At 50.6% G+C, this 9,359-nt stretch overlaps 1 non-coding gene across 1 annotated transcript; it reads left to right on the top strand.

Moving 5' to 3' along the window:
- Nucleotides 1-6,898: 6,898 nt before the first annotated feature.
- On the top strand, nt 6,899-7,029 carry LOC115857066 (U6atac minor spliceosomal RNA). The gene has a single exon (XR_004041109.1). It is a non-coding gene; the product is annotated as a U6atac minor spliceosomal RNA (small nuclear RNA).
- The last annotated feature ends 2,330 nt before the right edge of the window (nt 7,030-9,359 follow it).

Here is a 9,359-nt window from a genome sequence, read left to right as displayed (position 1 = left end):
GCCAACTATTCAGTAGACAAGCTTGACAAGGGAAAAAAAAAAATGGGGGCGGGGGGCTTCCCTGGTGGCGCAGCGGTTGAGAGTCCGCCTGCCGATGCGGGGGACGCGGGTTCGTGCCCCGGTCCGGGAGGATCCCACATGCCACGGAGCGGCTGGGCCCGTGAGCCATGGCCGCTGAGCCTGCGCGTCCAGAGCCTGTGCTCCGCGACGGGAGAGGCCACAACAGTGAGAGGCCCGCGTACCACAAATAAAAAAAAAAGAAAAAAAAATTTTTTTTTTACTGCAGAGCCTGCCTCTGGGGGCTCCAGGACAAGCACGGAGGCTGGATGCCACCTCGTGTTCATTTGGGACATGACAGCCAGCTTGTGAGGATGTCAGATGCAAAGGCCTGCTGGCAGAAGGGGTTCCTACGTCCCTGCGGGAACCTCGCATTTCCCGGCCTCCCCACCCCTCCCCCGACAGCCTGTCTCAGCACCTGGGCCCCCCTTTGTTAACAGGCTCCTCTGCGTGAGGTGGAGCCTCCCCCGGCCTGGCCTCAACAGCACCCACGGGCTGGTTAACCCCAGCTTTGCTGCCCCGCAGATCATGGCCCAGCAGCCCTGGGTTAGGCAGAGAGGTCTCTGTTTTCAACTGGTTGTCCAGGCAACTTGGGAATGAAGGCAGTGGTTTGAACCTGCACTTGAATCACCTGGGGCCGATTTTAGACCCTGCAGACGCACCTAGGATAAGGCCCACGCCTCAGTGCCTTCACACAGTCACCCAGGCGATCCCAAAGCGCAGCCTGAGCTGAGAACCGCTGGGATGAAGACTTGCATCACATGAATTTCCTGAAAAGATTTCAGCATCCAGGGACTTCCCTGGCGGTCCAGGGGTTAAGACTCACGTTTCCAATGCAGGCGGTGCAGGTTCAATCCCTGGTGGGGGAACTAAGATCCCACATGCTGTGTGGCACGGCCAAAAAATAAATTAATTAATCTCTTAAAAGGTTTCCGCATCCTTGGGAAGGACGTTGGCAGTGAACCTCACTCCTCAGTTGCGTGGTCAGCACTGTCAGCCGTCCTGGGACCAAGGCGTTCAGGGATGTGTGGGCCGCCTGCATGGACTCGTCCTGTGTTTGGGGATTATACCCTGCTTTTGCAAGGACTCTGTCAGGACACCCTAAATATCCTGTTTTCAGCTTTTTTCAATAAAACACATACATTCCACAGTTAGAGCTATTTTCTGCCACAGTAATTGGTGGAATTAATCGGGTAAATGACGACACCAGGAATGCGGGGCTTTAGCGCTAAAATTGGGATGGACGATCCTGGGAAAACTAAGATAGGTTTGTCACCGTCAACCTCAGACCTGCCCCAGACTAGCAATAACGGGAGCCTCCCCGTGCATTTCTGAGAGTGGCAGTGGGAGCGTCCATCAGATTCTCAAAGGGTCTGTAATCCCCAAGGATGACAATCCTGCCTGCTGGTGCGCTGGCCTGAATCTGACAAGAGCACAGCTAAGTTTTATGGAAGGAATGAGACCCCAAGAAACGTCCAACCCAAGACCAGGTGCTGCCCACAGGGCAGGTCTAGGAAGGGAAGGATCGGGAGGTCACTGGTCAGCTGGAGGGCAGTGGACATCTGAGTGTAGCTGGTTTTGTTGTTGACTTTGGTTTGGTTGGGGAGAAATCACTGTTACAGGGCAAAAGATGAGGAAATCGCTTGAAAAGACCCTTAGAGGTTGACCCTTTCCTAGGGTTTGGACATGTTTGTTTATTTAATAAACATTTACTGAGCACTTATTTTGTGCCAGGAGTTGTACAGATGCTCAAGCGAAAACAGCAACGCATCAGGCACTGAGTGGTCTCTGGTGCAGCCCAACTGGAATTCAAATCCAAGCTCTGACTTTACCGGCTGTGTGCCTTTAAGCAAGTCACTTAACCTCTCTGTGCCCCATCCCGTAATCTGTAAAATGGGAGAATAACCTCATGTCTGTAACGAGGAAATAAAGCACGTAGGGCAGTAAGCCAGAGCTGGGACCCAGGCAGTCTGAGCTGGTGATGGTACACTTAACCCCTCGCCAGCCTACCTCACAGATAAAGCCCTTATGTACTTTAACCCAGGGAGCAGCAATGCCAGAAGCAACTGGCTCTCGGGCCTTGTAAGCCTACATCACATCCTTGTAAATTACGTTTTGCTTTCAGGGTCTGTACCAAGTCAAACCAAAGCATCTCCCTGGTAGTGAAATGACGTTTCCAGCCTGCAGAGCTGAAGTCTGCAGCGGGATCTCCCCATGGGCCAGAGGATTCTTCACGAGGACAGAGAAAGGGCAGCTGGAGGAGAGGACATCACTGCGACTGCCTGGTTTTGATGGGTTTGGCCAAAGCTGCCCTGCAAGTGCCCAGCCTGTGGGTGAAGCACCGCTACAAGCAGAGACGCATGCCGGGGAGGGTGTGTGAACAAACGTGCCACCCATACCTCAGCTTCTGCACCCCAACCCTAGAGAGCTCAAGAGAAAGCCCCACTCACTGTGCTGGTACTTTTTTCTGGATGTCCCACCCTACCAACGGGATGCCTGAGGCCTCAGCTCTCCCTCTACTGTGCAGAATTGAGAATGCGGCCCAGTGAACTACCAAGTCTAACTCTCCAAGACGCAGGTCCAATTGTGCATTTGAGATGCTTGCAAGCTGAAGACAACCCTTTAGAAGGCACGTGAGCCCCTACTCTGGGGTCAGAACTTCTGCTCAGGGGTGATAAAGGAGTTAGCCAAACTCCAAATGAGCAAAGGACCTGAATAGACATCTTCCCAAAGAAGATACACAAGATGCCAGCAGGTACGTGAAAAGATGCTCAACGTTACTAGTCATTAGGGAAATCCAAATTAAAACCACAGTGAAATACAACCTCGCCCCTGTTAGAACGGCCATCATTAAAGTCAAGAGATAACAAATGCCAGTGAGGATGTGGAAAAAAGGGAACCCTTGTGCATTGTTGGTGGGAAAGTAGGTTGGTGAAGCCACTATGGCAAGCAGTATGGAGGATCCCGCAAAAGTCAGAAATAGAACTGCCATGTGATCCAGGAATTCCACTTCTGGGAAGAACTGAAATGAAATGAAAACTCTAACTCAAAAAGATACCTGTACCCTTATGTTCACAGCCGCCAAGACATGAAAATAACCTAAGTGTGCATCAATGGACGAACAGATACAGAAGTCGTGGTACATATATGTACACAATGGAATACTACTCAGCCACATAAAATGAAGAGATCCCACCATCTGCAACATGACTGGACCCTGAAGGCATTATGCTAAGTGAAATAAGTTGGACAGAGAAAGACACTGTATGTTCTCACTTACATGTGGAATCTAAAAACAAAAGGAAACAAAAAACAAACAAAAAAATCCAAACTCATAGAAGGAGATGAGACTTGTGGTTAACGGCAGTGGGGGTGCGTGTGGGGAGGGGGGATTGGAGGAAGGTGGTCAAAAGGTGCAAACGTCCAGTTGTGAGATAAGTAAGTTCCAGGGATGTGATGTACAACGTGACAACTCTAGCTAACACTGCTCCACGAAATACTAAGGAAATAGGAAATACTAGGAAATACTAAGAGTTCTCATCACAATAGGGATTTTTTTTTCCTTTTTTCTTCTTTCTTTTCTTTTTACTGTATCTGTATGAGAGGATGAGTGTTGTCTAGACGTATTGCGGTAATCATTTTACAGCATATGCAAGTCAAACCGGCAGGTTGACCGCCTTAAACTTACAGAGTGATGTACGTCAATTATCTATCAATCAAGCTAGGGGTGGAGGTAAAGAATGTAGAGTTAAAAGAAGAATCAAAAAATAATTTTAAAATGTAACTTCATTCCGAATATTGAAACCGCCAAGCACTTGGAGAGAAAGTGGGTCAAGTCAGTACCTAACACGTCTGAAAGCTGCGGGAATAGGACTGGTCACTCATCACACTCAGGGAAAAACTAAAGTTCTGACGTGAAATTTGACACAATAAGGTAATATTGGCATCAACTTCTGAAGCCTTTCAAAGCAGAAAAGACTTACAAGAACTCAAGAGTTTCTCTAAGAGTCACTGTCAAAAGGCAGAGCTATCTACAGATTTTCCCCTTCAAATACCAATACCAAGGATAAATTAAAAATAAGCGTTCAGGGGCCTCCCTGGTGGCGCAGTGGTTGAGAGTCTGCCTGCCGATGCAGGGGACACGGGTTCGTGCCCCGGTCCAGGAAGATCCCACATGCTGCGGAGTGGCTGGGCCCGTGAGTCATGGCCGCTGAGCCTGCGCGTCCGGGGCCTGTGCTCTGCAACGGGAGAGGCCCACGTACCACAAAAAAATAATAATAATAAATAAATAAATAAATAAAATTTTAAAAATAAGCGTTCAGGACTTCCCTGGTGACACAGTGGTTAAGAACTCGCTTGCCAATTCAGGGGACACAGGTTCGATACCTGGTAGGGGAAGATGCCACATGCCGCAGAGCAACTAAGCCCATGAGCCACAACTACTGAAGCCTGTGCACCTAGAGCCCGTGCTCCACAACAAGAGAAGCCACTGCAATGAGAAGCCCGCACGCAGCAACGAAGACCAGCCCCCGCTCGCTACAAGTAGGGAAAGCGCACACGCAGCAACGATGACCCAACGCAGCCAAAAATAAATAAATAAATAAATTTATTTAAAAAGAAAAGGATTCCTAAGACTTAAAAAAAATAATAAGAGTTCAACTTATTCAACTTCTTTTCACAAAAAAATGAGCCCTGTCTCCCATGGTGACACTCCCTTTTAGAGAGCACACTGGGACACCTTGGGCTTCTCACAGGCCCAAGTGACGGCCTGTGAGCCACACGGGAGGCCATGCAGAGACTCCTCAACATGCCAGCCTTGCTGCGTGCTGCTCCACACCTGTGCCAGGCCTTCTCCAAGAAATACGCTTAGGCTGATCCTGCATGTGTGGGAACAACTGAAAGCTGGGCTCAGCTACTGCTACGACAGCAACTGCCACTGCAGGGGTAAAGCAGCAGGCTGGGTGACACTCACAGGAAGTGAAAAGAAGTGGACAGCAAGCAGACGGGAGGCAGACAGGAAGCAGACAGGGAGCAGGGGCAGACAGGAAGCAGACAGGGAGCAGACAGGGAGCAGGGGCAGACAGGAAGCAGACAGGAAGCAGGGGCAGACAGGAAGCAGGGGCAGACAGGCAGCAGACAGGAAGCAGGGGCAGATAGGAAGCAGACAAGAAGCAGGGGCAGATAGGAAGCAGACAGGAAGCAGGGGCAGACAGCAAGCAGAGGCAGACAGGAAGCAGACAGGAAGCAGGGGCAGACAGGAAGCAGACAGGGAGCAGGGGCAGACAAGAAGCAGACAGGGAGCAGACAGGAAGCAGGGGCAGACAGGAAGCAGACAGGAAGCAGGGGCAGACAGCAAGCAGAGGCAGACAGGAAGCAGACAGGAAGCAGGGGCAGACAGGAAGCAGACAAGAAGCAGGGGTAGATAGGAGGCAGGGGTAAACAGGAAGCAGGCAGGAAACGGGCAGACAGGAAGCAGACAAGCAGCAGGGGCAGACAGGAAGCAGACAAGAAGCAGGGGCAGACAGGAAGCAGACAGGAAGCAGACAGGAAGCAGGGGCAGACAGGAAGCAGGGGCAGACAGGAAGCAGACAGGAAGCAGGGGCAGACAGGAAGCAGGGGCAGACAGGAAGCAGACAGCAAGCAGGGGCAGACAGGAAGAGTTCCTTTCTCCTCCAGCCTTCCAGCTCCCTGACGGCCCCCAGCAGCAGAGGCTATGCCAGCTGGCCAAGCCCAAATGCAGTTTGCAGCATCCTGGCCCCAGCATCCATCAGCCAGTATGGAAGGGTAGGTTTGAAGCCAAGACAGTAACTTACCGGGCACTGTCCATCTCTTAGGCTACTCTGTGACCACGCACGTTTAAGAACCTCCATACAGCATCAGACGACTCTACGACCCCACAAAACAAGATGCAAACGGCCTTCATACAAAGGAAGATGTTCTCACCCTCAGCCCAAAATGAGTCCCAAGAGCCATTGCAGGCATCCCTGGGCCATGTGACTTGCTCCTTCAATTCAGTCACAGTCTCATCTGAATATTGTTACCTAGGGACTAAAACGTAAAATTAACCTCCAACAAACGTGTAGAAAACAATACGGAGAAGAAAGGCAGAAAAGAAAAACTAGTTAATACGCACACAGGCACACACAACAAGCAAGGAAGAAAATACGCCTGGAGGCTGCCGTCCTGACTTCTGAAACAGTCATGAAGCCATAATTAACATTCTTAACTTCCTTCTTCTGCTACCCATTCTGCTTCCTTTGCCCCTCTCCAGGGCTCAGCTGGTTGAGGTTCTTCACCTATTGGAGTGACCTTCATTCACGTAGGTCATGAATAGGGTCTGAATGCTTGGTGGTCCTGTCTCTTTGTTGTCACTGTGAACTACTGTTTTATGTTGACTTTGACTGTTGGACTTGGAAGATCTAAGTAAGAGGCACCCAGGAGAGTCCCCTGGGTTCTAGCCATAGCTTTCCTCAGCCCCATTATGTAACACAAACCCCATTTCCCGTTTATACTCAGGATCACACGTCCCACAGAGTGAGTAACCCTCTTCTCTTTCTGTTGGTCAGCGGCATGAGAAGCCCATCCAGTCTTGGCGAACTCAATCTCCAGCTCCTGGGAGCCCACCGTGGCGTCTCCTGGTGGAAGCGTTCATTCATTCCCTAAGGAATCAGACCTCCACACCAACAGAGAGTGTTCACAAATGGGAAACAAAGACCCTGTCGATGTGTTATTAGGTGTAACTGTGAAAGGAGACGCTCCCCTTTCCACCTCGGATCCCTGGCCCATGTATTCAGTCTAAGAGAAAGAGAGAACCACGCACTGGTCCCTGATTAAAAGCATCATTTCGTATGAAAGGAAAGAAAGTTAGCATTCTCCTTGACGAGGATGGAAAATGCCCTTGGGTCTCACGACATGCAGACAGTTAAAGCATTGCTACCTACTTCCTGGCTCTTCCCACTTCTAGGTATATTCCCAAAGAATCGAGAGCTGAGACTCAGGTACGCCCATGTTCGTATCAGCATTACTCACAACAGCCGAAGAAAACAACCCAAATGTCCCTCACAGGACAAAGGGATACAGAGAATGAGGTGTATACGTACAATGGAAAATTATTCGACCTTAAAAAAGAAAGGAGGAAACTCTGACATATGCTACAACATGAACAAACCTTGAGGTCATTATGTTGAGTGAAATAAGTCACACACACAAGGCCACACACAGTATGATTCCAGTTACATGAGGTTCATAGCATCTGCAAATTCATACAGAGAGTAGAAGAGCAGTTACCAGGGGCTGGGGGAGGGGAGAATGGGGAGCTACGGTTTAACAGGTATGGAATTTTCAGTTTGGGATGATGGAAGTTCTGGAGATGGCGAGCGATGATGGCTGTACAACAATGCAAAGGTACCTAATGCCATTGACCTACACACTTAAAAATGGTTAAAACGGTGAATTTCATGCTACATATATTCTCCCACAATGCAAAACTGATATAAAAAAGGCATATACTGCATCCTGTAAGATAGAATCCCATTCCCTGAGAGCGTTATCGCCCAAGTGCCCACCACTGAGTGTTCAGAAGTCCGCTGCCTCTAGGTGAGGGGTAGCGGGACCAGTGAGCCCGCTGATGCATGAAGGAAGTCCACCGGTGCCGTGCTGGGGCTTCTCAATGGTCTCCGCCATTGGCAGGTTAGGTACACGACATCCGTGGCCGGCAGGTCAGCCTCGGGGAAAGGAAGTCTAGGTTATGGGGCCTGCACGGCCTCCATCCCTGCCACCACGGCGGCTTAGTTCACGGACCCACTGAACACACACACTGACGTGCTGGGGGGAGAGCCGGCCAACAACCCCCACTCTTGTTGGCTGCTTCTATCCCTGAGCGTTGCTCGCGCTTCCCTGTTTCCTTGTGTGTCTCAGGACCCAGACATTGAAATATGTTGGACAGACGTTAATCCATTGTCGAAGCTGAAGTTCGCTTTCCTGAACTTCTAGAAGGAGGTGTGGTTCAGGATAACGTTTCTAATTTCACAAGGTTGTTTTCATTTGGGGTTGAAAAATATGGCAACTGGCCTTCTGAGATCTGGGGCCTGTCTTCAGTTCCTCCACACATATCTGGGGTTCACCTTTCCTTCAGCCCTGCCATCCCTGCCCTGGTCAGTCTGATCCCACTCTCAGCAATTTCTCTGCAGTGTGGGTCCCTGTCTCAGAGGTCAGCCCAGGAGGGTCAGTGTCAGGACTGAGAGTACTCCTGCCCCCTGGACCTTACTGAGGGCCCCCAGCATTCGCCCGTTGTTGGACCGGACAACCCTCCCAGCTTCATCAGCTGGTCCCACCACACCTCCTCCCTGGCAAAATCCTTGGCTACCCCGGGGTCTCAGCTCTCAGGTCCATCAGCTGTCCCTGCTTCCCTCTGCTTCCCCTGGCACCAAAGCGGATACTGTGCAGGGCTTGTGGCCGTGCTTGATCTGCCCCCACCCATCTGTACTGCGGGGGATCACGGGGGTCGGTTCATAGCACTAGCTCCTCACCTCATTTTTTGGTATTATCAACAGGGTTTTTGGTTTTGCTCTCTAGTTACCACTTCTATGCGGGGTTTCACGGAAATTCAAAACGTACGCCACCACAGCCTCCACCTCCCCAGAATGCGCCCCCGCAAAGTGGTCATGGTCACTTTTATTGTCGTAGGCAACCAGTGTTTGGGTGGATCTGCCCTCATGGTTTCCAATCCCTTTGCTCCCCCTTCTTGCTTATAGCTCACTCCTTCCGAGTTTTCTCCTTCCTGGATTATGTCCGTCAGCGCTTCTGCCAGCAAAGGCCTGTTGGTAATCAATACTCCTCATGTTCGCCTGTGAATATCTTTATTTTTTCCCTCGCTCTTGCTTCATAGTTGAGCTGACTTTATCATTCTAGTTGAAACTATGGTTCCACTGCCTTCTGGCATCTAGGGTTGCGTTTGATACGTCTGCTGTTACTTGTTCCTTTGTACATAATGATTTTTAAGCTCTACAGGGTAGAAAGCTGCCAGCCGGTAACAAGGTGAGCGCTGACTGACAGGCAAAAATAAGAAGAGTAGAAAAGGATGAAACACACTTTAAACGGCAAGGAGCTCTCCACGCGTCAGGTGAGAGCCAGCAGCCCAGCAGGGCCTTGCAACGCTCCCAGGTAGAGTCCAAGCCTGGGCTGGTCAGGGACCCCCCCCACTCTGAAGAATCTCCACTCCTGGGGGGGGACAGGGACCCTCTGGCCTCCGGGGAGCTAAGCTGGTGGTTGTCCCGTCAGCCTTCTTGGTGTTTCTCCAAGTC

This window comes from Globicephala melas, chromosome 19, assembly GCF_963455315.2.
Source record: "Globicephala melas chromosome 19, mGloMel1.2, whole genome shotgun sequence".
NCBI lineage: Eukaryota > Metazoa > Chordata > Mammalia > Artiodactyla > Delphinidae > Globicephala > Globicephala melas.
The sequence above is the reverse complement of the archived record's forward strand: the minus strand, read 5'-3'. Positions and strand labels throughout refer to the sequence as shown.